The following is a 27,006-nucleotide window of genomic DNA, read 5'->3' as shown; positions in this document are numbered from 1 at the left end:
ATTCTCACACACAATGCGAGCGAGCGCGCACATACACAAACAAACTAAAAACAAATTTTTGGAAATTTTTTTTTCTATTTACGATCTAAAGTTACCTCTTGTATAATATGAATGTTTAAAATTTTATGTTTATTAATACTATTTCGTTGTGTAGCTCAATTTGTTAAAGTCAGTACAGAATGAGCGGGTCTAATGTTCACAGATTTATTAATTCTTTATCAATAATTTAATCTTTTAAAGAAAATTTGATAACTGTTTAAGGATTAAAAACTGATTATCGAGATGAAACAAACATGTCTTGGATTTCAGTGGTTTTGGAATGCTGTGTATACAACGTAATACAGTGAACAAGGAAACCGGAAACCACTTCACTGTTTACTTTTCTAAGTAAGCCAGTGGTGAATTATTGCTAATAATGGCTGTCCGGTTTAAAATTAAGAGCGATTTATCTCTTAATTTTAATCCTCTTTAATCCTTATTATAATCATCTTAATCCTTTTTATAATGAAATTTACATGATGATGATGTGTGTGTGTTCGCGCGCCCGTAAACAAATAAGAACGTAAATAAATTTAAGAATTGTATAAACATCTTTAAAAATTGAAGTTTTATTAATTTTAACAATTTTTCACTCTTTCAGTCAATCAATCAACTTGTAAACAATTTTTTTATGCAAGAAAACTAATCCTGTTTTGTTTAAAAAGAAAATTCCTGTAGTTTTACTTAAATATATAGAAAGTTTAAACAGTGAAGATCATGAACTATTTACTGTCAGTGACTACGCTCTTTTTAAAAGTAAATTATGGAGATTAACTACCTAAAAAATTATTATTTTAGTACTAAATTACTTTTCAGCGTAATGAAAATGTTCTCACAATTAAGATTATACAGTAGTACTGTCTTGAAATTAATTATAACATATAATGACATATTTAATATATTTCATGAAGCACAAAGACATCTACACTATTTTTTAACCTTAATGTCTCCAATTGTTAAGCGTCCAATCTATTGTGCTTTTCAAAGAATATTAGTCACCTTATGTAAAGTAACGTGCAAATCATAGTCTCCTCAGTATCATGGGAGCAAACAGTAGTTATTGCAAATATTTTATTTAATTATCTGAAAGTGAAGAAATTGTTAGTAAATGGACAGATTCACTCACTATTTTGTTTTCTGGTAACAATTTAATTATTTTTAAGTTATTAAACTTTACATATAAATATTTCTCATCAAATTATCTTTAGTTATAATGCTTTCTGACATTGTTACGTAGATATTAATATCTACATAGATATATCTTGGGTATTTGACTATTCTTTAATATGAATATTAAAAGGAAGTTTTATTTTTTAAATATATTTTTGACTACACTTTTTTTAATTTTGTTTGAGATTCTTATTTTTTGATTATCACTCGTGAAGTTTAATTAATTAAATTTGACTCTTATCTTCTAATTTTATGTCAGAGATAATTTAATTTGCTTTTTAATGCGTTTCATTTGTTCTTTAATTATTGGTACTAACTTAATAATTGAAATTTTATATAGTACTAAGGTAAAGAGATCTCTTAATACATAAATATTATGTTATGTTATTAATTTTTTTCCAAAATGAGACATTTTTAAGAAAAAAGTGATTTTAATTTTTTTAAACAGTAAGCCTTGAAACACCCAAAAAATTTGAGGTGCTTTAACTGTGTTTCATGATCCCACGGGTAATATAGTATATAGCGTATTGTTTCACAACAGAATATCCGTTTATTCTATTGATCTTAATTTACCTTTTGCTGTGACTTATGAAAAGCACATGAAATATATGAAGCAACCGATCGGAGTTGTTTTCTGCTCACTATACAACCAGTAAAATAAGATGCCATTTACAGGGCTCAATTTCACCTTCATTTTGATAGTCATGCTAATTTATAATCATATATTTATATCTAGTTCAGTTAACTTTAGAGTTCAAGTAAACAGACTGCGCGTACGAGTGTCCAGATGGCTGATTCACAAGAATTTCTTGTAATTCTTGATGCATATAAAACAAACTACGCGATGTTAATATTCACTAACAACGCACTATTATATTTTATCAAAATTATACATACACCTAAATTTAAATAAATTAAGTTATGTTACATGATCAAATCAATATTTCTTACCGTGTTCAGCGCATCTAATAATCCATGAGTATTTTATTCATTAAAATCGTTTACTGTTACATGTTTCTTTAAGTTTTTTTGAGTTATGAAATTGTCAATTGTCCACTAGCGGTAAAAGTTCACTAATATTTTGGATTATATCTCTATGATAATAAACAAGTAATAAATTCATTTCAGTTTTCGTCATCTGAATCCGAGAAATCCGTAATGCTGTCAGTATTAAGAGATACAATGAGAGGCTCAATTTTGCTTTCTATTATAATATCCATTTCCCAATAATTTGGTTCAACAGTATCCGTTACATGATTTATAGAGTTTTTTCACTCCTGCTGGCTCGATATATCGATGGCTTTTAAGCACAGATTTTTAACATCAGATATTTTAAAAGTAATATTTTCTGACGCCATGTAGCTTTTGATTTGTCCCTAAATTAACTCGTGGGTTGAGTTCACAATGATTGTAAGGTAAACGAAACCCGGTTTTACCACTGGATCTTGCTAACTCATTAATTTTAGACACATGAAAATTGCTTTTAATACGCGAAACCCTCTGCAATAAGAAGAAGTTGAACCTTAAGTTCAACTTCTTCAAAAATCACTCCTTTTGAACTAAGCCGAATTTTGATATCATTCTTTTTCTAAGACACGGCTGGAATTTTTTCCTTTATACATTAATGATAAGGGGTATTGTCTAAGACAATAACTGAATTATTTTCCAGAAGAGATGACACATCGCTAAACCATTTCTCAAAAGAGAAGTTCGTCTCGTTATGATAGTCTGCTGAAGATTTAGATTCAAAAATTCAGAGACCACCATCGAAAAATACGGTATCACTACCGATATGCGTAATTAATTATGAGACGCCTACCTTTACCCGATTGAGCCTTATTACTGATTGATAAGCCACACATAAAAGTTAGTTTTGACGAATTCACAGCTTTATTTTTCCAAACGAAACTTTTCGTTTCATTCATATAATACAAATATATTCTACGGCCTTCTTGCCTCATTTTCTTTATTTAAGTGTGGTATTGTCTTTGCCGTATAACGATATCATCCCTGTCAATTAAAGCACTTTCCCAGTACCATTTTTGGTATTTAACATCGCTTAAAAAATTTATAAAACGTTTTTCTTCGGAAATCTGGTAGATACTCATCGTCATTTACAACTCGTAACACTTTGTCTATTGTAGGCAGTTCGTTTCGAAAGTAAAATTCCTGTACCTTTTTACGAATCGCGTTTTTATCGAAATCGTCAACATTTTCTTCAATTGACACGGGGGTTTTTGTTTTCTAAGAAGACCGTAATTCATTAGTAGATTTATTTTTCGCGAATCATATTGTACACTGAAGCAGCACTTCCACTTCTGTTATCAATTTTTTTTTAACGGCATCCAAGTCAAAACCCGTTGGATTACTCTGTAATTTGCTTAAGTAAGCGTTTCAAATGATGCGATTTTCCGTAAAGTGCTTTTTACGCGCCTTTTTTACGGGGGGGGGGATATCAATAATTGTGCATTATTATCAGCTGAATGGTATCAGACATAGTGTCAAAATAATGGTACAACACAAGTCGTATAGACACCTGGTTCATAATCTTTCGGAAGATGACCCAGATAGGAGAGTTAGTTTGCTCGCGTATTATTGAGCTTCATTAAGTTAGTTTATCCAAACTGGCATGAATGTGTTGTATTCTTAGATGAATCTACATTCAACCTTAACGGTATGATAAGCGAGCATGTTTAATTACTACAACACCGAAAATCCTTATATTCTTGAGTAAAAGCAGCTTAAATCAAAAGGAATTTCTGTCTGGGCAGCTGTTACTATCAATGGTGTATTATCTTACAACATGTCTGACAACACAATGACTGTATACAGACACCTAGAAGAGTTAAATCAACACATAATGCCTCATTTTACTGTCTCAGAAATGAGCTATATTATTTTTCAGCAAGATAGAGCCGCACTTCATTTTGCAAACCCAGTTAAACTGCTACTAAATACTTACCTTTAGGGTCGTAGTATTGGCCGTGTAAGTGAAATTTTGGCTTGGGCATCGGGATTGCCAGACCTTACTGTCTGTGACTTTTTTTGTGGTGTTATTTAATGGAATGTCTACTCCTATAGCCTTAACAGTAATAAAAAATTGAAGACGGCCATTGAAGAAGAGATTAGAAGAATTCCAAGACATTTCTTTACGAATGCATACATAGGATTTATTTAACAATGTTACCAATGTGTCGCTGTTGATGGATTTCAGTTTCAGTAAAGTATTTTCTTCATTAATTTATACAGAAATTTCTCATAATTTTAGAAGTTGATTTCATTTTGTAATTCATCTGTTTTTAATAATTTTTACCAGCTATTTTGTAATGAATAAAAAATTTGATTTATCTGAAATTGATTATTTTTTAAACCGACATTTTGTTTTTGTAAATCTTACAAGGTTGAAATTTCCACGGAACATTTTTAGAATCTTCGTTAAAAGATCTGTAAAGTTTCGATAGAATCGATGGGGGAATGGGCGAGTGATACTTAATTAAAAGCGTATACGTCTTCGTGAGACATATTGATTATATATATATATAAAACTTTTGGAAAATTCAAATAATTCATCAAGATATTAATCACTGTGCTAATTAAATCAAAAAACAACTTAACTACCAAACACATTTACTAAACTTAAACTATTACCAGTAGTCGACTTGCGCGGGATCCCGCATCATCAGTCGGTACACAATTCTATAATTACATCAACAAAAAAAGAAATGAAAACTTAAAAATTTAGAAAATACAAACACTAAAAACCATAAAAATTTTAACAACACACCTCCACTGCCATTACTGGAATGATGAAATTTAAAACAATTTAAATTTAAAGTGGAGTTATGTTGCTGCGGTGCTTCGGAATGGTACATCAAACTTTTACTAGATATTAAAACTTGTACAAAATTTTACAAGGGCGGGTATGTTAGCTTCGCTACGTGGCCCTTTTATGGGTAGATCATTCTGCACATAATATACACTTCTTTAATCTTTCATCCATTCTTCATGAGATATTTTGTGACTTTTAGCTGAAAACCTACCGAATCTATACTAAAGCTGTATGTACCTACTACCTATTTATATAGTATTAATGAAGTTTTTTAAATTATAATACTGGAGAATATTTCGCCTGTAAACCTGTTTAGGAATTATTTTCTATCCGATAGCTGCATAAAATCCATTCTAGGACTGATGGATCACTTTTTCTCTTCCGACACAAACTGTTAAGAAATAAATAATATTTGACTAATTATCAATTATTTTTACTTTTATAACTGAAAATGCATTTTCTTCGATCGCTCTAGAAAGTTACATATGATATAAGTAAAAGCTCTTTCTCTTTCTGACAAATTATAGAGCAACTATTTTTGAAAAAAAAAAGTATTGATAAATATCTTATTTTAATAAGCATAAAAAGCTCTCATTCAAACTTCCATATGGATATTTTTGGTAGATTTGTAAATTGTTCTATTCAAACGCAATATACATTGGCATCGTGCAACTTTTTCTTTGCGCAACTACAGTACTAAATTTTATTTAAAAGTGCCTGAAATCCTTTGATTATTGCATTTTTAAGGGTGTAAAACAAATAAATAATATCTCATACTTAAGAAATTATAAAAGCAATAATAAAAATGATGAATTTGAGATATTCGTCTAATTTTAACAATTTTTTTCCTCTATTTAATATTTTATAACCTATATTTATTAATTCATAATCAAAAAGAGACAAGAATGTAGGAGAAAATAGATGATATGATAACAAAAAAAAGTATACAAAAAAATGAACAGATTTGACTAAGAGGGAAGGGATAAAAAATGATTAAAATCTATGAAAATCTTTTGTGTTTGGCTCAAAAAGGTAGAATTTGAAAATTATACTTAACCAGTCTGTTTGAAATCATTCGATACAGATGTATATATTGTCTTTCTTGAAACTAATAATTACTTTATCGATTTTATTTCTCACTGTGATCAGTATTCTTAACAAGTAGGTTATAGAATCTACTGATGCCAATGTTAGATAATTGTTGACATAACAAACTGGAAAGTTGAAACAGACTTTATTTAGATAATACTTAACAAGATATTGGCAACTAGTTATCACTAATAGATAATCGTACTTATATGACGGTAATAAAAATTCATAAGCTGAATTTAAATCGTCTTATTTTATTTTTTTGTTCATCGTAGCCAAGTTAAAAATTATATATTCTCTGTGGCAAAGTGTAACCAATAAGATTTCGTAAGCAATATAAATAGCAATTACAATGCGAGTTCAAAGTTCAAGATCACTTTACACCACGTCTTTATAGATTTCGTACGTTACCCGGCTCAGATTCAAACTGACAGTAAGGCTTGGTAATATTTTAGAAAAGATGTGGAAGAAAAAGGTTATTCAAATTATTAATGTCAGATTGTAAATAATAAACCGCGATTAATTTAGTTTTATATTCTTGTTTTAAAGCTCCTTACTGATTAAAGTTCTTTTTAAATTAATTAATTTATGTTTTTTTTTTATTTTCCTAATTATTTATGTATTTTTCTTATTTAATGATTTTTGTTTTAAATGATGATAAGATTTATTTTTCTTGGAAGGTAAAATATCTATTCAATGAAAATTGTGGATGGCGGTCTTTTAAGACGTAGTTTTTAATTTTTGTTTTTGGTATGATCTCGTTGTGATTAATTTTGTATTTTTTTTACGATTCTTTTATGATTATTTATTTTTTATTAAATAATATTTACGGTTTTTCACTTTAGGCAGTTTATATTTTATATATATTTTCAATCAGAATGAAATAATAACGAGTGAACTGTATGATGTATCTTTTGATAATCAAATTTATTATAGCACATATATTTGCCTTCAGACTGTTAAATTATTAGAATAATCCATGAAAAAAATTATAAAAGAAAACTGGGGAAAAAATAGAGAAAATTTTTATTATTCTTCATTTTCATAAATTTTTGTACAGAATTCCGCAATAGGATAAAGATTAGAATATTAATACTCGTAATTTTTACTTAAGATACAATAGAAACCTTGTGAATTTGCCAAGATATCAAGATCAAGATCATGAAGCACGGTAATGCTTTTAAATAAATATTTTTCTTTAACGACCGACTTGAAAATTACATAGAACTTGACGTTTCAGAAGATTTATCGGAACTAATTATGGAGTTCTTTTGTTAATAAACTTACCAATGGTACTGCTGCATATGATCTTTCGAGCCATTTTCGGTGCCATTCTGTTAGAGGCCGTACTGATGACTGAAATATGTAATCAAGTGTCTAAAAGATGAACTCCGGTAAAACCCATCAAGACTAGGACGGAGGGGGTAGTGTGACGACCGTGTTTGTCACAAGACGGAAGTCTTCTTCTGTGGGGTCAGGATAGATGGTAGTGTTGTGTGGTTCAAATCCTAGTAAAGGCTTTGAATTTTATACGGATTTGAGTACTAGATCGTGGAGAGTGCAAATCTTCTGTACACGAGCATCAAACAGCATCTCTAGTAACCGATAGGATCAGCTCGAGTTCATATGTGTTTATTTGTTCCAAATTCATAAGAAATCATAGCCGGCGTGAGGAAAAAATCATACAGAGCAGTGAAAACTGTAAATACGTTTTTGTTCTTCTTAAATCGATACCATTATTTTGTTGTAGATATAAAATGATAATAATCAGCGAGTTCTTAATTTTAAACCCTGACTGTAAGATTTTTTGTGAATAATAAACGCATTTTAAATTATAACAATATTAGAATTCCAGAACAAGTTATGTTAACCTTCACTTTAAATAATCCGATCAGTAACGAGGAATTAGGTTTGTTGTTATGTAGTATTAACTTATCCCTTACGGTAGAGGCAGTGTGTTAAAGCAATGTTTCATGATAGGCAGGGGCTCATTAACTTGTTGCTTTATATCTGTCCCGGTGAGTGAATAGTTGTCTCACGTAAAATATTATACAACGGCATCAAGCAGACCGTTAATATATTGAAAATATCAGAGCAAGAGTAACAGCTAAGTATGCGCCTTATTGTAAACATTTTTTATAATTCATTAGCCCTAAAATTATATAACACAAAACTAATTAATGTCTTAATATTATAAATCTGTGTTCTTAAACGTAGGAATAATATTCCTTCGCATATCTCCGATGGGTAAAAACTCACGGCAGATTATTATTACAAGAAGACTAGTCAGATTTGATTCTTCTAAAAGTAACAGTCTTCACTGAGCGTACAAGTTTTGTTGTTAGAAAAACAAAAGTGCCTAGTGTTACATTTCAGTCGGCTTAACATGTCGTTCTATAATTATTATATTCGAATCGGTGAAGAAGACAATAGAAAACGAATTTACATTTTCTCCGAATTATATCTGGTTTACAAGGCTTGTATATTAGTTAGGTTTGTCAGGAATGGGTCGGTGTGCTACTCTACAGATGAAAAAACTGAATTGCCCCAGGATTTATCTGGATCAGAAAATTTTGATCAGATCGGCATCATAAAATACACAATTGTGAAATAAAAAATAGAAGTAAGTTGAAAAACAAGGTTACGCTCAAAAACTTTACTTAAAATTGTAGTTGGAAATATGTCATTTACTTAAAATGACACTTACCGCAGTTGTTAATTGTATCGTCAAATGGACGGCACTTGGCGCAGTTTTTATTTATAATAATCGTTTAACATTCTCGATGGCTATCTAGGTTATCATTTTAAGTAAAGTTTATATAAATAAATATATATATATATATATATATATATATATATATATATATATATATGTATGTGTGTGTGTGTGTGTGTGTGTGTGTGTGTGTGTCTGTGTGTAGAAGTTTTAGAATAATAGTAAAGAATAAATAATAGTAGGAATAAAAGAAAAATGCTTTCGTGTTACGCAATTCCAATAGAATATATTTAATTTTAAGAAAACATCTAAACCGCTTAATCCTCCAATTATGATTTCTCACTACGACAGTTATTAGAATGAACAGATTTCAAGAACGATAAAAATAACATATAGAGGAGCATTAGATTCAAAATAACGAACATAGAAGCAAAATTTTCCTGTCCATCAGACCAGGTGAAAAAGTTCCCTAAGCATGCCTCAATTAACATATTAAAAGTCGAAAGTATCTCTGCCATCCCAAAATTTGTTGAAATTTGAGATATCCGGCTGGATCTAGTAAATTAGGCCACTCTGTATCGTTGTAAACGTGTCGTAGTACCGTTTTTCGGCTGTAACTATTTAAATATTGAATTTATCAAAAGAGGTTTCAAACAAAAGTTGTAGAACGGAGAATTTTAATAAAACTGTATACTAAAATTTTCATAAGATCTTAAATAAACATGAGAATGATTTGATTCTAATCGAAGGTGAATACTCAATAAAGTACTATTTGTGGATAACTTTATCAAGTTTAACATAAAAATCTGTTTTTGTTAACTTTTTACAAACAAGTGCGCTGACACATTTTACAAACATTACTCTCACAAAACTCAGTCAAAAATTAAAATTTACGTAAAACTGATATCACCATATAAAAGTAAATCTTTTCCCTAATTATTTCTTCTGTTTAATATTTAATTTCATAAAATGTTACTAAGTTATGACTGTTTTTTTTTTTTACTTAATTTAAGTCTCAAAATACCTTTTTTGAAATATAATGATTTTAAAATTACTAATATTTAAGAAACGACAATATATTTTGTTACGAAATTTATTAAATTCATAAATAATCACCTTAAGAATATACTCACACAGTTGTTTTTCGATTTTTTGGATTTCGTTTTTATTTATAGGCCTTTGATTATCAAACTATAATATATAATATATTGATAATACTTCGACTTGACAACATTGTACAACAATATGTTATTTCTAAATGTAGCAAATTCTTTTAAATTTACTAAAGATTATTTTTTTAGGTATCATTTATCGATGGCATTTTGATTTTTTGCAGTATCTATCGTAGATAAAAAATAATAGGTATTTTTTTTATCGCGCGCGCGTGTTGAAACTGTGCCGCTGGCTACCTCATATCTCTCTGCATAAGCAGTATATAGAGCGCAACTGTTTATTGCGCTAGCTCGTTTATCTTTGAGCTGATCACAATGCGTCCATAAATCTTTTTGAGCAGAACTTTCCGCTCTATATTTTTGACAAGAATATTTTTTCTGTAAGATCGATATTTAACTACTTACAGCCAAAATAGTGAAAAAACATGTTTCTTAAATTTTATTTTGTTTATAAACAAATGTCGGAATGGTAGTGAGGCTCTCGACTTTTGTATGTTAATTGAGGTATGCTTAGGGACCTTTTCCACCTGGGTGATTATTAAAGCTATTTTTTGTAATTAACTAATTTTTTTACCACTTTCTAGTCACTAATCGACTATAGCCAATTTTTTGATTTAAAATTTTCCCCACGTATCCATAAGGATTCATCATATTGAATTAGTTTTTTACCCTAGTTTACACTTTGATTCAACGCCAATATTGAATCAATATCGTTTTCTTTTACCTGATCACTATTTCAGCCAAAATAATGGATTTTGTTCCTTGTGGGTGTAAGTATAATTACAATTTGTATGTACGAAGAAAGATTTAGAGGACCGGTTGTTCACAATAAACAATAAGCTTAGATGCAATAAGGTTGATCTTTTTCTATAAGCTACTAATATCAGCATAGAAAACTGAGTCACAGTCAGGAATACAGGCAGAATAATCCCTTCAAAACCATAAAAGTACCAAGAATTTCGTAATTCTTCAGGTCCTTACGTTCTTACCATTAATTCAATGAGCATGTAACGAACACAAAAAAACCTTGGAGAAGAAGGAGCCAAGAACAGACGAAATGTGTGGTTCTTCTTAATTGAAGAAAACGATAAAAGAATTTTTTTAAAACTTAAAATTTTGTCCTATCTATAATCTTCTGTAGACTACAAGATTTCAATACGACACAAAATTCGGGAGATCGAGTAATATTTACCGAGAATTAGATAAGCCTATTGCTAATCAACGGTTTTTTTATTGATAAGCGCAAACATAAAAGTGATCAAAAAGTGACGCAACCTTATGGAAAAATATTTCCTGCTTTTTTGAAGGTTTAATTGAGGAAAAATGGGTAACACAATATTCATTTTCAGAGAATATTCATTTTCTCCCACATGTAATGTAATAATGTAATGCAATATAATATCCCAGACCCAGAATGCCTTCACAAGAAAGTACGGTGTGGATCGACCAAACAAATCCTCCATCAAGTGGCTGCACGACAAGATCCAAGTGACAGGGAATGTGACAGGTGCAACCTAAAACGGTTGACCGAAAGTGATAACACCAGAAAAGTTGATCGACGTGCAAGCTGCACATTCTGTTAGTCTGTGCGACGCCTATCTAGCCAATCTTACCTCTCCGTTGGTAGTCCCATACGGTATTGCACAAGTGTTTAAAGATGCATCCGTACAGAATTCGTGTTGTTACCTGCAGATAAGGAAAACGTGTACCTATCGGTTAGCAGTTCATGTCAGCTGTAACGCCGATAGGGAAGAACTCGATTGGTCTTCGTCTGACGAGGCGTGGTTCCACTTGATGGATAAGGGAATGCACAGAATTCACGTATTTGGGGTACGAAAAATCCACATCAGCTGTACGGAAAAAAGTGGGTGTTTGGTGTGCGATCTCACGTAATCTTTATGACATCATTCATGGCACAGTGAACAGTAAGTGTTACATACAGATGGTGCAACGATTTGTAAACACTATACCTGCAGACCGGCTATAGTACACGTGATTCCAGCACGACAATGCTACGGCTTATACAGCCAACAACACTATGACTTTCTTGGATTAGTGTTTTCACGGACAAGTGATTTCGAAGGGGTTTTGGCACCCTCGGTCTCCTGATTTATCTCCTCTTGACTTTTTCTTGTGGGGATACCTTAAGGATGCTGCTTACAAAACTCATCCTCACACCATTCTCGAATTGCAGAGCAAAATTAATAATGTGTTGCTGCAATTCCTCAACGAACGGTTCAACATATGTTTAAGAGCACGCAACGTCGTATTCAATTATGTGAACGCATAATGAAGGCCACTTTCAACAACTATTGTTACTTACTCATTTTTCCATAAGATTGCTTCACGTTTTGAACACCCTACTATAAAACAAACTGTTTTTCCTCAAGGTACTAAAGATTCATCCGAGGACAGACTCGGGTTTCCTAAAGGAAAATCTTCGTTCGATCACGGAGTTATGTGGTGAGAGGGAAGTATCCAACCGAATAATAAATGGCTGCATGCCAGACCCCACTAGAAGGTACCCGAAATATTACTCGGGCCTGAAAGTTTTCTTTTGCTTTAGGTATCCTTTGTACCGTAAACGAATTAAGAAGAAATGAAACTAGACTACAGTTTTTTCTGTATTACAAATTCTTTTCCTTGTTTTTCTTTTGTATACTCACCTTATTTTTGAACAGCTTGTACTACCCCTAAGTACGAAAATTGGAAATGGAACCCGATTATATTTAATAAAGTAATGGTAATTCTGTCATAGTTATGGAAATGAGTTATTTTAAATACTTTCTGACAATCGTAAAGACAATCTGAAATCAGATTTAGGTCGCGTAGATGCAGTTTTTACAAAGAGTTCAAAGAAGCAGAAAAACATATTATGAACGACGAAAGATTCTTATGCCTGGAAAACTAATTAATATAAAAATAAATGGGAAGGACTTTGATGAGAACTGATTATGATAAACGGTAGGTAAAACTTGAGTCGAATTCACAGAGGATGGATAAATATAGGTCGTTGATGTCAGTGATAGATTATATTTATGAAGAGATCTAATTAACAAGAAGGAATACATTGAAGGAGATCAGTGTACACATTCAGTAACACCAACTATAAATTTTATTTTCCAGTACCTCCGTAAAATCAACAGCCGAACGTGTTACGGCTGTATAATTTATGCTAGTATTAGAATAAAAGACGTCAAATATACAGAATGTAGTACGTTAAAAACAACTTTGTGTAGCAGTGTAAAAATGTTTTGCATAATTCCTGTGTTCCTGCATAAACAAACGCGGCACAAATGACTATTAACAGTACAGTTATTCTGATAAGATTCAGTTGACAATGCAGGCATAAAACTCATGTTTTCGTTTTTTAATAGTTCTGAAATATATTCGTTAATTTAATGATCGGAAAATTCTATTCTAATAATCGGAAAATTAGTTTATTATTAATAACACTTTTATTGTAATTTCACATTTAATTTAGCTAATCAATATTTAATTAAAGTTCTTTATTTGCCGTTCTATATAGTACATACTTTTTTTAATCCTGTCAGATTGTTTTCTAATTCTACAAAACTACGTAGACAATGCTACTTGAAATCTCAAAAAAGAAAGAAAAAAAATACAATTATTGAGATATATTAAAAAAAATACAGACCCCCGTGAAAGGGTGTACTACTTCAGGAATTCATTCTAAATATTAAAATAAAGAAAAAATTCCATTTAAACATAAATCTGAAAGATTATAATGTTTTCTAGTTATGGCGCCGAAATACTTTTCAAAAATTTCTATTATAAATATTAGCCTAGTGAATTTTTGTTAATATTAATTACGGAGCGAATTTTATGGTTTTAATCGTATTTTGAATTAAAATTTAAAAAAAAACAGTTCCCAATTTGTAACTTTATTATTATTCGAGACTTTTTTTTAATTAATGCTCGATAGAAAGCTGTCAAAAAAATTATTTTTTTCAATATTTAGTAAATAAACTTTTTTTAAATTGCAATGTACTTAAGAACCTAACTAATCCAGTTTTCAAAGAACTTAATTTTGAACATACTGATGCAGATAAAACTAAAAGCCAAATAAATAAGTTTTAAAAATCAGCTTTTATTGAAAAAAAAAAAAACACAAAGACAAAAAAGAAATGATCAGTTTCTTAATCTAATAAAAAAACATAACTACAGACATTTAAAACATTCAAAAATATTTAATTCAGTATAAATTAAAAAAAGACGATGTTCACAATGTTCTAAATTATTTTTGTAAAAACTAGTCCAACACATACAATATTAAAGGAAACTCTCCTAATATTATTATGTTTATTCATAAGCCTTTTTTTTGTCTGCAGACAATAACTAATGAGATTTAAATCAAGGAACCTTAGAGCTCAATTAGTTGGACCTTCTTGCCAATGAATCTGTTCGGATATGTTAAGTTTTTTAATTCATTATATTTACATAAATTTATTCAAAATAATATTTTCTACAGATTTTTCTATCCACGTCTATTAGCAATTTTACTAAGTTTATGGACTCAAAATATAAAAAGATCGTCGTTTTACAGTTTCAGACGGTCAATCTTCGATTTCAATAATCTTTTTTAAAGTTTTTGATAGTATTGAGCTCTGGCTTTAAAAGATTTATCGGAAAATAAATAAGATACAGCCTTGGAACAGTTTTTAAAATCTTCAAATAAAATTACACTTAAAACAAGAAAACGTTTCTCCCAAAGGATTTCTATAGAATTTCAGTATCTATTAATTTATTTTTATACTTGGTATAAATTTACAAAATCATAACTGAAGAAAAAATCGTTTTTCGATCTACGTTAATTGACCTTTTTTTCTTTATTTTGCCTTGTAGAATGCATTTCTAAAGTACATCTGTTTCTCGTGGAACATTCTGTGGAAGGTACTTATTTTTTTTTAATAAACTATCTTTAATTTAAAAAATAAGTATTAATTATTTTACTGTATTTTTAGAACTAAATAAATAATTTACGTTAATATAAATACAAGTAGTATGCTTGTATATGTATATATATATATATATATATATATATGGAATTTATTTCCCAATGTAATTTAAATTATAAAATAAAATTATAATCAAGATGAAAACGATAAGAACACTAATCACTATCGCTTTAAAGGAAAGGCAGCAGTTTAACCTGGAAATACTAGTTTCATTGCTGTCTCTTCGCAGCAGGTGGTGCATATAAAGAGACTTTTAAAATCCTACACACCTACACAACCAATCTTTGTAGAAAGTAATTAGGCCTTCTATTTGAAAACTAATATTGCTTCCACCTCGTTTCTATATATATATTTTCTATTAATATTTGTATTTTATATATAAATATATATTTTTTCTTTAGCCTTATATGTTTTATCTTTGATTTACTTAATATGTTTTTCTATTACAACCTCGGTCATTCATTTACATTTCCAAGGCAATCAGTAATTAATTTAAATCATTAAAATTAAATTAGTAATAATTATTTTTTAAATATTAAAACCGCTGATACGTTAATGAACGTAATTATGGGGTACACTAAACTCGGTAAAATATTATTTCAGGGATATTTCAAATCTAAACTGACAGTCGATTGGTTAATGCAAGTAAACAGATTCCCATTGCAATAAGGCATATATACAGTAATCTGCAGCAATTTTTGCTGACGCTGAGCGACGATCTTTTCTGATTTCATCATCGACGCGTTTCAACAAGTCCTCGGTGTTTATCGAGGGCTTCCTCGAACGTTCTTCATCATGTACATTAATTCTGTTATTTGTAAACATTTCTCACCATTTTCGAAACTTTCTTTCTTTCATTACATTATTCCCGTACACAGCAACCAACTGCCTATGAATTTCAGCCGGCTTAACGTTTTGATGATTAAAAAACATATGACTCCATGTATTTGACAGTCGGCGGCACCATCGATTTTCCTATACATTTTATAACGTTATAACTCATACGTAATCAAAGATATTACAACGAGACAACTTACAGACAAAAATGCAGCGTGTACATTATTAGTGAGGCCACGTACGACACAGGTTTGGCAACCTTAAGGAGATAAATTTCCTTGCCGTCTTTACTTTAGAGATATCCCTCGTATTTATGACCCTCCCGTAAGTTGGGAGCGCCATGAAATATTTGGCAGGAAATTTCAAGAGGGATATACAGATAGCGTATTAAGATGTGAGAGAAAAGGTGACGTTCAATTGTAACTGGTATACTCGTTCAAATCTTTGAAAAAATTCCGAGTGATAAATATTGTTTCACGATTTCTGAATTTTCAAATGAATCTCTATAAATTTGAAAAAGTTACTTTATAGGTTCCTGATATACTGGATTTTCATTCGGTCCACGCAAAAAGGATACCAAAACAATGAAGATTAAGAAAACCTAAAAAATGGTCAGACATTGACATTCCTTGATATTTACAAAAATGAGATGACTATCTCGATAGAATTGTGTCTAGAAGCAAGAAATAGTCTGAGGTTATGAAAATAAAGGCTAAGAAACAGTTCAAAAAGTGGGTAAATAGTTGTTTACCTAACAAGAACAATTTAAAACAGTTACAATCAAAATGAAAAATGAGGCTTAAAATGTTTTAGGATTGAAGGGAATTTTTCTGATAGAATTCATGTAACCTGGAATTAAAATAACGTTTAAAGTTAATTATGAAATGCTGAGAAAGCTTCCATGGTCATTCCAAAACTAATCGCACGAGATGCTGATAAGGGAGTTCCAACAATGCGGAGTGTCACTCAGCAGCTTGCAGAAATTCGAACAATTTAAGTGGTTCTTGCTTTCTTTAGCCAGGATTTGATCCCGAGTGACTAAACTTTTTAATCGAGGTGTTTAATCAGACGTTCATATTGGCGGATCATCATCAAACGTAAAACTTACAGTTGTAACGGTTAGTCGCTGTAAATATTTTTAAATTTACATTAAGCTTTATTTTCCGATAATTTTAAATTCATTGTAAGCAATTTCTAATAAAACATCAGAAGAATCGGTAGCAAGGCATTCTGGGTGCGAGAAATCGAACTAATCGTGATAATAATAGAAATAATACCCGCGAATAGCGCGATTCTAGCTTGCAATTTTCGTGGATTTAGGTGTTTTAATTATTAAGAATCGTAACGCGATAATTTTTTCCAACGAATCGTCGATTTTCTCTTTTTATTAAATATATAAAAACCTATTTAAATATTTACTCTTATATAAGTTTTATGTTGATGTGAATATTAATTTTACCATTACCAATGCGTGTATTTCATACATCCTTAACCGATTACAACAATATAGAACGTTTGGATTCCTGTGCGTTCACGATTATTGGGTTTGCCTAAAATGTAGACGATGAAGGATGTTCAAAAACTCATCAAGAAAATACTACACGATCCAGCAATGCAGTTTTTTGCAGTATCTCATCCCACCATTAATGAGAGGCCAATTCCCCCTGACCTTGAAATTCCACTTACTGTAGTACAATGTCTGAGTCTTCTGATAGCAGGGCGATCGAACGAGTAAAATATTTCTTTAGACCATTGCTATGTAGTTGCAACACACATCTTATTTAATCGGGAAAATCTTTTTAAATGTTGAAAGAATATATTTTGTTTCGACAGGATGTGCCATGAAACTTATTTATTTTAAAAGCGTATCGTATCCCAAACCTTGCATTAATTCATATACAGATCCCTATACTTACATAAGATTTTCATTATATTTATCACGCTTCCAGTAATACAGTCACATCTCTTTTCAAACAAGCAGTACAAGTTCAATTGAATTTAATTAGTGTAAAGAGTAGTAATTCGCTTTATAAATAAACTATAATTTATATCTGTGTGCGCATCAGAATTCATCGGCTGATTATCAAATCCCCAAGAATTTCCAAGAGATATTTTTTTTTATACATTTATTATTATTTCCTTAATAATAAATTCTATACCACTTTTTTTATAGTAATAACAGGGTGTTGCTAAGAAACACATCTGTTAACTAACAGCCTTTTTTAGTAAAGATAATTATTATTAATTATTTTTATGGTCATTTCAACTTGCTTTTTAATATGAAATTAGATGAAAAAAGGAAAATAAAAGAAATAAGTAACAATCGAAAATAAAATATTAAAGATTTTAAGATTTGCTGATAATACAATCCTTTAGACTAAAATTAGTTCTAAGATAAAAGGTTTAGGGATATGAATTCATTGCTTGGCGACAATGTAGTAAGATAATTACTAAAATAAACTTAAAACAATAATTTAAATTTAAAAAATTCATATTTTAAAACATTCTTAAATTTTTATTTTTTAAAAATCGGGTCAAAATTAAAACCAAACAGTTTCTAGAAAAGTATACACCATGATTTGGCGCCAACCTCAACAAGCCGACATTTAAAAAAAAAATTAAAAAACATTTATTTATCATTTAATTTTACTTATTTTTTTTAAAGTTGTTTTATTTTTTAAAGGTTTATTTTATTCTACACTTTTTAGTTTTAGTTTTGATCAGGAATAAAATTACTAGGAGAAGACCAGAGGTATTTAGTCCATAAAATAAAAAAATAACCGTCATAATCAATGCGATTAGTATTAAGTAAATCTCGAACATGAATTATAAAAATACATACAATCGAACTGAGAATCTCATTCTTATTTACCAATGAAGTAAGGAAAACATGAAATGAAACATCGATAACAGGATAAACAGGGTTTATTAATATAGTATTACAAGAAAGTAATGATAATTTGATGGAATACGAAATAACGGTATTTTAAAACGAATCGGAAAACATACATCTACATCAGAGTTCTTGTTAAAAGAACACGGTCGGTGGAGCATTTATTTTTAGGTTTGCAGACTCAATACACTGAAATTGATTGTAGAAGTGCGGATTGAGAAAACAATAAAGGAAGATGGTATTATAATAAATAAAAACAGATAATTAAGAATGTAGGATGTATAATAAAGTTAAAATAATAAGTAGAATGGAAAAAATGAAAAACTGCATCAAACTATCAAATTACAATATAATATATGCTAATTTTATGTTTATAATATGTAATAACTGAACTGTTTAACCAGATTTGCTATCTGAGTAATTAAAAAAAATTCTGGTAAGAATAACAAAAACGATATGAAGAGCGGTTCGGATAAAAATAAAGACCGGAAAAGTAATAAAAATATATATCGATTTGATTAATTAGAAAATAAATTGAGTAAAAAGAGGGCATAGGTTTAATAATTAATCTTATATATTTCCTCTTTTTACGTAATAAAGTATTAGAAGAACCGTTAGTGTTTATTTGCGTTCGTTCGGTTAGGTTGCGCTGAACCGGTCCAATAATTTAATTTTATCCGTTCAGCGCTAGCAACATAAAAACAGAACTGGTAATGACATTAATTTTTTAATTTATTTATCCAGTTATAATGACCGTTATCATAATGTTCCTATCAACATAAAATACTAAAAAAAATCTGTATCCTTAAAAAACTCAATCTATACCTAAAAGTTTCACCACACTACGTTAACAGCTGTTCATCACCTTAATGTAATTTATAAAATATATTTACAAATGCTTCGCAAAAATATATTAAGAACGAAATTTTATGGCTTTAATAATATACCCACGTTTACAAATCTTTCTTATGTTCAGGAAATAACTGTGAATTCATTTTTGATTTTTTTTAAAGGTTTTTTTTTAATATTCGTTCTACTATAACTGTTGACTAACCCTGAAAACATTGAAGAGTAATAATAAATCATAAAAAAGATTAAAAGAAAAGCGTCTAATTTTTCCTACTTATAAATATTAAAAAAATAATAACTGAATCATTTATCGTACACGATTACTTATTAATATTTGTAACAAATCGGTTAAAAAAAAATTGTCGATTAAAACTTGTCATGGGAAGATATAAACACGAAATTGAATTACAGACGCAAAAACTTGAGGATTTTTGTGCCCAGTTCATACCTTTTATTATATCTTCAAATTATTTTTGGGCATTAATGCTCTAACAAGAGACAGAATTTTACAACCGAGAAATTTTTTACCTCAAGAATACAAAACTTTAGCATGATTTTGAGATCTCTATGGATGGTTGATACAATATATAACAGATAGCTATTCTGCGATCAAGCGATATTACCGAAACCTAAAGTGTTTATTACATAAACAATAGCTAGTTATTAATCTTTCTGACCAGATATTTTATTCATAGACAATTATGATCAGAACAGAATTATTAATCCACAGTTAACTGTATTATCCTTAGCTAAAGATCTTATCATAAGGGTGAGTATATAACAAGAATACAATTCCCTCAACACATCATAGTTAAATATTTGTTATAGCAGAGAAACTGTGTATCGATTCGGATCCAATAAAGGGCTAATAAGGGAATCGATTAAATCTTTCCGTTTTGAGAAAAAAATAAAATTATTCCCTTGTTTTACTCAACGTCTCAGTCGTGTGGAATTAAATGTAGCTTGACGACATACTTTCATCGATCATACGCGGGTAAGGTGATGATTCAATAAGAGATAAAGAGGGGATAATTGATTGACACAGTTCGAAACAAGGTTAAAATTTTTGAGTTTAATGAATGCTGATTATCTAAATCGATACTTGACAATCTCAATAAAAAGCAGTCTTTGACTTTTTATACCGTCCATTAAAGCCTCTTTTTGACCCATAGCTGTACCCAGTTAAGAAGTACGAATTATCCATTTTCTGTTGAACATTTTCTTAACGCGAGTCAGACGGTAATTTGACATTCTTCACGATAGCTAGTGTAGCTTCGTGGCAGAGCCAGTACATACTTGGATTTTTTCTAATAAAGTAAAAATGGATTTCATTTAGATCATATTGTTTTGTTACACTACGGGTTCTTTAGATCAGGGTATACTTTTAAATAATGACAAACAAAAAATGATGGATGAAATTTCAGCAAATATTTATTAAATTTTTTGGTGCTGAATTATTTATTAGTGTGATCTTCATTATTGTTTTACTTATTTTAGTAAAATAGTTGGGAATGTATAATGTATAAATTCTGGGAATAAGTATAGCTTCATAAGACAACAGTATCCATGTCAAATAAGTGTGAATTCTGTGGATAAACGTATCTTTTTAAATAAAAAAAATTATGCAATAATTAAAATAGTCAAGAAGGAGAAATGCATCTTAAATAGGAGTTTACTGATTTAGTTTTTTAAATGTTTAATTAATTTAATATATAGATTTAAAGCCTGTACATGAGGGAGAATACTGTATGAATCTTTATTTTGCTGTGTGAAAATTGTCAAAAATAACCGGGATTATATATCAGAACCTTCCAGATGAAAGGTGAAGGCGTTACCCCAGTCCACCATGAATTTTGCAATAATGTATGAATAAATCGCTTAATTTTTCGCAAAATAAAGAAAGTGCAATATTACGTATACATTTAAATCAATAATTAATCTTTAAAATCGCTGCTATCTTTAAAAAAGCAATGTCATCCGTAACAAACATGAAACGATTTGTAATGCAGTGAAGTAGAATTCTATAATTATTTTAATTAATTAATATAATCTATAATTTTATTATCACTTTGTTTCATTCAATTTATTACACAATATATAAATAATGTATTAGCAAAACATATTTTTATCAATTTTAATATCGTATACAGTTATTTTTTTAACTTTAATGATCCAAATTAAGGGATGAAAAACTGTACTTTTTGATTTTTTAATAATTAACCTATTGATGACGGCTAATGTAAAATGCTCAGATAAAAATAAAATTAGTAATTTTCTCGAATGATAAAATGTTAAACAAATATTGAAAGAATTAATGGTTAATGTATATGAGAGTGAAACAAATTTTTAGAAAACAAATTTAATAATATCACAAATTTATAATTTTTGTAAATGTTTTTACTACGTTTTTCTGTAAATAAAAATAAAAACACTTATTTTACAATTCCATTTTCTTATTACTGAAAAATAGATATGGACATTAAAATGCATAGAAAAAGAAACTTTTTCGAGAGTACGAGTATTTAATAGAAAGAAAATCCAATTATATTGTTTTCTCGTGATTAATAATAAAAATAATAAATATATCAAAAAAAAACTTAGCTGTATGAAAATTATCGGTAAAAATTATACACAATAATTAAATATTACATCAAATTTGTAAAAATATATTTTAAATTTATAAATAAAATTAAAATATTCGAAAGGGTTTACTAACGTGTGTGATAAAACTAATACTCCTATGTAAAATTATGTTTACAATATGGCAAAAACATCGAAAGTTAACATAAAGATCTAATGGTTTTAAATTCTCTAAACTTTACAATCTGTTGGCGTACAGTATCATTATTTTTTAGAAAAAAACTAATTTTACCATTTGATTTACGTAACATTTGAACTATTGTTTTTTTCTTTTTAATCTTATAAATGGTTTTCCATAACGTAACACTGGAATGTGTCCGATTCAAGTTTTTTTACCTAATATATTTTGCAACTTTATAATTAATAATTTCACGTCTAACTTTCAAATTCAAGGCTTTTTTTCTTAGTGGAACATATTTTATGAATTCCAAAGTAATCGCAAAAAAATAAATAAAAATAGAATGGAATTTTTATAATAGTAAATATAAACTATTTCTACTCGAGGAAAGTGAAATTTGCGCACTGTAATTAGTAACCATTAATTTTAAAAAAAAAGTGAAGTTGAAAAACAATATAGAAAATAGTGAAATATAGAAACAGGAAAAGCAGAAAGGAAAAGAATAAAGATATTTTAAATGCGGTGTTGGAGAACATAAAGAATTAGGTGGAACGAAAAATTTGAAATCGTAAGACGAACCGGACAGGAAAAAAATTTGCATATGAATTGTTTATTAAGATTTTATAAACGACCACTATCTATTAAGGAAGAGAAGAATTACTTACAATTTTGAGATCATCAAAAATAAATTTTCTTAAAAATTATTAATTTAAAATAGTAATTTCCAGTATCTTCCTGGGAACAACGAAACTGTACGTAAGTATGCTTGAATGTATCCATTTGTTTAGTAATTTTGTTTCTATTAGTTTCTTGGATGAATTTTTATAGTAATACTCAAAATTGTATCGATCTTAAGTCCCTCAGATTAATATTTACGGAAAATTATTAGATAATGTGAACTTCTTTAAGTTTAGCAGTCAATTTTCCAACTTGACTTAAAAATTATAAGTAAATAAAGATGTTTTTAAAATCGTTTGGACCGTTTTTAAGAAACAAAATTTGAAAATTTCGAATCTTTTAAAAATAATAGTTTTGTAAAGGTACTGTAAATATTGTGTGTGTAATAAATAAAATTATACATAAAAACTGCGTATTCAATTTTACCAACAGCCGTTTACAAATTTAATCAAAATCACACGAACGGTTTTTGAAGAATTAACCATTAATCTGCTCAAAGGCGGTCATGAAATCAACAATTTCTATGAAAATCACGTAACTTACGTCTGAATTTTCAAATCGATTAATTTTGAATTTCTTGGTATCATAATTCTAGAGCTAAAAGAAATCTAGGGTAATTTTTTATTGGTTGTAAATTTTTTAGTAAAATCTTTTTTAGTTTCTTCTATTTAACATAGTAAACGTGTTACTTTACGTTTACTAAAACTTTTTTTGGTACATTTAAATATATAATGATAATTTTACAACAAAACTTCATTATAAATTACCCCCATCCCAAAAAAGAAATCTTAGGTAAATTTTTTCATGTATAATTATTTTTCCATTAAATACGTAAAATAAATAACCGATGCCAGGAAAGTATTACAACTTTGTTATTAGAATTTTACGGAGTAAAAAACAATATTCAGCAATTTAATTAGAATATAAATTAAATATTTTAACGAACTGATGAAGTAAGCGCAATAAATTAAACATGTTTGACTCCAGTTTTAAAACTTGACGATAGTAAGTTTAGTCATAATATTGACTTTATATGAAAAAGCATGCGTAATTAATTAATTAATTTATATATATATATATATATATAAAGTTAATATATAAATTATAAAATTATATAAATAAGGAAACATAATTTTTTTATTATCATAATTTTTTTATTTTATTGTTAATCTTTTAGAAACTTCTGTTGCAATGTAGTCAATAAGAAAGGATGAACTCGTTATTTTATAGCGGTTAGTATGACATCAAGAAGTCTCTATATTAACGATATAATGTCCTGTATGCGTAAATACGAGTTCCCAAACTAACGGCTCCCACATAAAAAAAGGTTATTGATACTAGACAAATAATATTTTTATATACATGTGTATATAAATCTATTTTTGTCCTTACGTACGAATACAAGCGGGAAGCTCACTCACGCGTACACACAAGCTCATTCATAAACTAACAGTCACTAATTTAAATAGGGTTAACATGTAGCTGCAAAAGAAAAGAATTAAAACAAGTTCTAATTGAAAAATACAATTAAAAGATTTATATATTAATATGTAAATATACATACTTGTATTTCAAGGAGTTAAAATAGATAATTAATATTCAATTATTCTTAAATTTCTAAAGTAATATTTCTTATTAATTTCTCAAACATGGTACCACTGATATGTTAAATAAATAAATTAACAATTAATATAATCCATCGTACCGGCACGTTGGTACGTTCTTTAGACCTTTCGACTTACTTGGAAGTCATCATCAGAAGTTAAAATTAATGCATTAAAGTCAAAGTTTAAAAGTCATAGTTAAAATGTAAAAACAGTCATAACTGTCCAGGTCCTACTAGTATACTCGTTTTATTTTATTAGTAGGACTAGATTAAACTAGTAGGATCGGGTCAGTCATGAGTGTTTTTAAATTTTATCTATGTTTTTAAACTTTGACTTTAATGCGTTAATTTTAACTTCTGATGATGGCTTCCAAGTAAGTCGAAAGATCTAAAGAACGTATCAACGTGCTGGTAAGGTGAATTATATTAATTGTTAATTAATTTATTTTTTATTGTAATGATTGTTATTTATTCATTTACTGATGTACAGAATTATAATCAAATTATTTTATTTTCTTGTTTTTTTTTTTTTTTTATTATACTTTTCATTACAACTTTATATAAACTTACCTTTCTATTAATCAACTCGTTATTAAAGTTAATGGGGGTTATTTCTATAAAAGTTATTAAGTTATAATATTATCATAAATTTTTATTTTTAACTTATTCTATATCGTAATTAATGTTTTATTATTTTACTTCTATTATGTTATTACAAATAAATTTATTATATTATTACTAATTAAATATTTAAAAAAAAGAGAAATAATCTAAACTTAATTATCTTATTTTTTAACCGCAGGCGGTGGTTTCGTGTTGATATTACCAGAATTCAACGCTAAACGGTCTTCTATTTTCTGCTAGTGTTGGAATTACCAACTTAAATAGGATATTGATTCTTAAATACTTAAATAACTAAGAAACATAAGCGTATCTAATGTTTTATTTTTAAAAGTGGGTTATCTTATTTTCTTTAAAGGCAATAAATATTTATATATATTATTTTAATTTTATTTTGAAAACTTGTTAAGTCGCCGGGCAAATAAGTTTGTAAATAATTTGATCTGAATTTATATTTACAACTATAGTCTAAATATTATAATAAAAGTATATCTTTTAATAGTTTTTAATGTCGTTATAAATAACAAAAAATATAAAAATAAATAAATAAATAATAAGCAAATGAAAGTAGTACATTAAATTAGTTATATATATATGTGTGTGTGTGTGTGTGTGTGTGTGTGTGTGTGTGTGTGTGTGTGTGTGTGTGTGTGTGTGTGTGTGTGTGTGTGTGTGTGTGCGTGCGTGTGTGTGTGTGTTATTCAAAAGCGTACTATAATTGTACTTATTTATTTTTTATTATTAATCCTGGGATAATTCTCGCAATAGACCTACTTAAAATTTTTTAGCGGAAATAAATATTCTTATTATTTGTTTTTGTTTATTTAATTTTCGTTTGTTTTTATTTACCTGTAGTGGTGTCTGTGTTTCTAGACGGGAATCGGCGGTTTGTAACACGAGTTACTCGATCGTTTGAGTCGGTCAATCCTAGGCGTACAACGCGATTCTATATTCTTCACAGAGTCGGACACAAAATATACTGGAATCCATTGTCGGAGTCGTCCTTGAAATCAGCTGATTACGAGCACCTGCACCAGCTGATGACTGCCAGGAAGCACAAGCACGACTGAATACAAGTTTAAGACCGACCGCGAAGCCAATGAACTTAGCGGTCGAATCACTGTTGACACCTGACGGGAATTCTTCTTCGGCATCCGGGAAATTTTAAGCGATTCATCAGTTGCATCACTGATGTTACAGCTTTGTTCGGAGTGAAAGTGCGAATATGTACTGGTGTTCTACTTAAAAATCGATTTATATGTATTAAATAAACGTTAATTAAAAAGATTTATTTAATTAAATTATTAGTATAAGTTTATTTAAAACCGCACTAAACCGGTTAAATGTTAAATTTCAATCGAAAACTAATGTTATTTTTTTCTTTTCAGTTTTATAAATTCGGTCATAAACCCAGTACAACTTAAGTCTAAAAGTAGGTTATATACCAGGCCGTGTAAATATACTTTCAACAGAATTCATTTATTTTCTACGAATTAAGGAAAAATAATGAAAGCGGTACCAATAATTTAAAAAAAAAAAATGTACGTATTAAATAATACCGGATAAATTACCCATTGTTCGTCAGTTTATTATTATATGAATCATACGCCTTAAAATTTATTCTCGTTAGAATCATTATTTACGGTTAAACTTTTTCAATACAATTTTATTTTAAACACACAAATAATCTAAATATTTAATAAATAGATAAAGCGTAAACTTTTTTTTTAAATGTAGAATAAAAGATGAAAGCTCTTGATAAAATGTTTT

At 28.9% G+C, this 27,006-nt stretch overlaps 1 protein-coding gene across 1 annotated transcript in view; it reads right to left on the bottom strand.

Moving 5' to 3' along the window:
* Np (serine protease notopleural) overlaps positions 1-26,245 on the bottom strand; it is a 182,079-nt gene extending 155,834 nt beyond the window's left edge. Inside the window, exon 1 of the mRNA XM_075363429.1 lies at positions 26,086-26,245. The gene's annotated coding sequence lies outside the window, so the exon portion shown is untranslated. The remainder of the gene's footprint in view (positions 1-26,085) is intronic.
* Between the last annotated feature and the right edge of the window lie 761 nt (positions 26,246-27,006).

The sequence above is a fragment of the Lycorma delicatula genome, chromosome 4 (assembly GCF_047948215.1).
Source record: "Lycorma delicatula isolate Av1 chromosome 4, ASM4794821v1, whole genome shotgun sequence".
NCBI lineage: Eukaryota > Metazoa > Arthropoda > Insecta > Hemiptera > Fulgoridae > Lycorma > Lycorma delicatula.
The sequence above is the reverse complement of the archived record's forward strand: the minus strand, read 5'-3'. Positions and strand labels throughout refer to the sequence as shown.